Consider the following 3,784-nt stretch of genomic DNA (forward strand, 5'->3'; position numbering starts at 1 on the left):
AATGACATTGAGTCTATAATTTGTGATCCTAAAGAAGCTAAATAAGAAGGTGAACCCAAAGAAAAACATATAGTTATCCTCCTGGATATGGGAAGTAGATAAGATTGCCGAGCAAAAATTGGGATCTTGGGGGTGGGGTGGGATGGGGTAAGGGGAGATGGGGAGAGAAATATGAGAAGGGGAGGATGGGGGGAACTTGGGGAATTGGGATGGTTGGGATAAAGGAAGGATGGATATGGGAGCAGGGAAACATATATCTTAATTAAGGGATCCAGCTTAGGGTGGGCAAGAGACCTGAACCCAGAGGGGCTCCCAGGTGCCCAGGGGGATGTCCCCAGTTAGTTCCTGGGGCAGCTGAGGATAAGGAACCTGAAATGGCCCTATCCTATAACCACACTGACGATTTCTTTTTTTATATTTGTATTTATTTTTATGTTTATGGGAGTTTCACCTGCATGTATGCCTGTGTATCGCTTGTGTGCCTAGAGGTCAGAAGCAGGTATCAGGTCCTCTGGGACTGGAGTTACAAGCAGCTGTGAGCCACCATAGGGATGCTGCGGCTCAAACTTGGTCCTGTGGAAGAATAGCCAGTACACTTAACTGCTAAGCCATCTCCCCAGTCCTGTGTTTGCTAATCTCTTACTCCAGTCTTAGATCAAGACCTTGACTCTCCTCAGAGTTGCCGTTCTCATGGAGAATGCTCTCTTCATTCTTTAGACAAACTTTTTCAACTCTAACTCAGTCTATGTTTTCTGTTTTCCTCTTATAATTATTGCGGAGCTGGGGATGGAATCCACCGCCTTGGGTATCCCAGACAAGTGCTCTACCGCCTAGCCACTCTTGAGCCCTTCTGTTTATTACTTTGGTTAGGGAGTAGGCACAGTGTGAAAGAGTGTAAGAAAGCAGGAGGAGGGGGCGGGCAGGTGGGATTTTTATATCCAGCACTGTCTCTTGGCTTAGGAAAATGGCCCTGCACCTGCATCTCTGCTAAGCCTGTGTGCACACTTGGTCCAGCTCAACCAGGAGAATGAGGCCTTTCCCTTCTGAGCAGCCATCTACTTCCCCCTTCCAGTTTTGACCTTTCGTGTCAATTGTCATGATGAAGAGAGTCAGTGTCTGAATCCCTTCCCTGTTATAACTCCGTCCCCAAAGCTGGAAGTCAGATCCCAGGGTCAGTGTGCAAGGTCTGCACCCTCCAGGAATAGAGTCCACACCTGAGTGGCTCCCCCCCTTTACACTCTACTGTTCTTGTGTCTCATCTTAACCCTGCCTGCCCCGCCCTCAGGACATGTCAGTATTGCTAACAAGAAACCTTATCCCCAGTGCAATCACCCTCAACACTGCTTGGATCTGGGCTCAGACAGCTTCTGTTCATTCCCCCCATCCCTATTCCCCATCCTCCTTAGTCCTAACCCTTCTACATTACCCATTGAAAGGAACTAATATATTTAAGCAAATTAATGTCTGGTACACCACACCAAATAAACAAAAAGCAAAGCAAAACAAACAAAGATAGAACCAAACCAAACATTTCTAGTCCACTGACATAATTAAGTTGTTTTTTTTTTCTTTCTTTTTAACTTTGCCAAGCTAACTCAGGGTTTAAAGATATGATGTGGATTTCTAGGGTGCCTAAGTAAACTGTCTTGGATTTTAGAAGTTAAAAGAGTTTTTTATTTCAGTTCTTGTGAGAGCTGATTCCAAAGTGGGCAATTTGATCTGGTCTTGGAACTCCCACAGAGAGGGGCAGAGCAGGGTACATGGGAAAGTCCTGGCAGTTCTAGAATTTTGAGGGCTTCCTTAGCCATTACACCAGAGAACATGGAAGGGGTTTGAAGAGCGGCAATGGTCCAGGCCACTGGAGGATCTGAAACATAAAGGTTGCCAGATCCCTAACACAGTACATCCCTTTGAATGTGATGGAGTGGAAGGTGGACCGTGAACTGCCCTTTCCAGGGCCACCCACCTTTCGAGAGGACACTGGCCTCTCTAACACACAGCCTCTCTCCGACTGTAAGAGAGGGAAGTCACTGAAGAGTGGGAGTCAATTCTTTCTTCCCTCTTTTCCCCCCTCCAAACACTTTTCTAATGATTAGGAAACCATGATGTCTTTTGGAATTTGGAAGTTTAGATTGGAACGATTAAGGCATAGGAGGGGCTCATGGTGCTCCATCTCACCCTGAGGATTTATATGCTGATAATGGCCAGTGGTGAAGCAGAAGGCATTTTCTTCAGTGGTGTAGCTATCAGTGAGGTGCATGTTCCTGTGAGTAACTTCCACTATGTGCCTGTAAACAACCTCGCTGAGTTAAAAAAGAAAAAAGACATGAAAAAATGTAAGATGTCGACATGATGGTAGTGCCTTTGCTCAGATGCCCCTACTCCTGACCTTTGTCCGTCCTATGTTTTCTGTGTTTCAGGCCCTCAAACCCTTCTGATTCTATTGAGGAGGTGATGTCATTACTTCTGCTGTGGTTTGAAGGCAAATCGTCACTTATAGAGGCTCAGGTGTTTGGATCTTGGTGTGCAGTTGGTGGTACCCTTTGGGAAGGCTGTAGAAGCTGTAGGAGGTAGAGCCTTGCTGGAGGAAGAGTTGAGCCTTGAGGCTTCATAGCCCTGCCCTACTTAGTTAGGGTTTATTGTCTCCCTCCAGAGTGTTGATGCAATTGCCGAGCGAGTCTCCTGCTTATGATGACATGTTTTTTTCTGCCTGCATTTTCTGCTGGCTGCCATGTGTCTTGGAATACTGTTTTAACTAGGCAAATATGTGGTCCATTTGTTTCTGCTGCAGAATTTTACTCTAACTTTTCTAATGATTGGGAAACGATCTTGATGTCTCTAACTGTGTAAAGATGGGTTACATTTGTTTATGCTGCATTTGCTTAATGGTGTAAGGATGCATCACTATTGTTTGTGCTGCGTTTGTTTAATTATGGAACGATGTATTGCATTTGTTTTAACTTGCCTGCCTAAGGCACCTGATTAGATTAACAAAAATCTGAGTGGCCAATAGCTAGGCAGGAGAAAGAATAGGCAGGGTTGGTGGGCAGAGAGAATAAATAGAAAGAGAAATCTAGGCTTGAAGGCAGAGGGAAAGAAAGAAGGAGGAGGAGGGGAGAGTGAAGGAGATGCTTGGGGCCAGAAACCAGGTGGATGCCAGCAGACAGACTCAGAGAAGCAACGAAAGTAAGATCTACAGAAGAAAGGTAATAAACTCCAAGGCAAAAGGTAGATAAAGAGAAATAGGTTAAGTTAAAAGAGCTATCCAGAGTCGGGTGGTGGTGGTGCATGCCTTTAATCCCAGCACTTGGGAGGCAGAAGCAGGCAGATCTTTGTGAGTTCAAGGCTAGCCTGGTCTACAAGAGTGAGTTCCAGGACAGGCACCAAAGCTACACAGAGAAACCCTGTCTCTAAAAACCAACCAACCAACCAACCAACCAACCAACCAACCAACCAACCAACCAACCAACCTCCCACCATCCCCCCCAAACCAAAACAAACAAACAAAAAAACCAAAACAAGCTAGCCAGAAATGGCCAAACATTCAAAACTAATAATAAGCCTCTGTGTCATGATTTGGGACCTGGTTGGTGGCCCAGGAGAAATAGCCTGGTACAGCCGTGTCTCCCTGGCCATGGTGGACTGTATCTTTCCGGAATCCTAAGCTGAAACAAATTCTTTCTCTTTGAAGTTGCTTTTGTTGTGGTGTTTGATCACAGCAACAGAGAGGTAAGCGAAACAGTTTCCCACTAGAAGAGAGAAACTCAATGAGGATAGTGGCTTT

Source organism: Microtus ochrogaster, chromosome 1 (assembly GCF_000317375.1).
Source record: "Microtus ochrogaster isolate Prairie Vole_2 chromosome 1, MicOch1.0, whole genome shotgun sequence".
NCBI lineage: Eukaryota > Metazoa > Chordata > Mammalia > Rodentia > Cricetidae > Microtus > Microtus ochrogaster.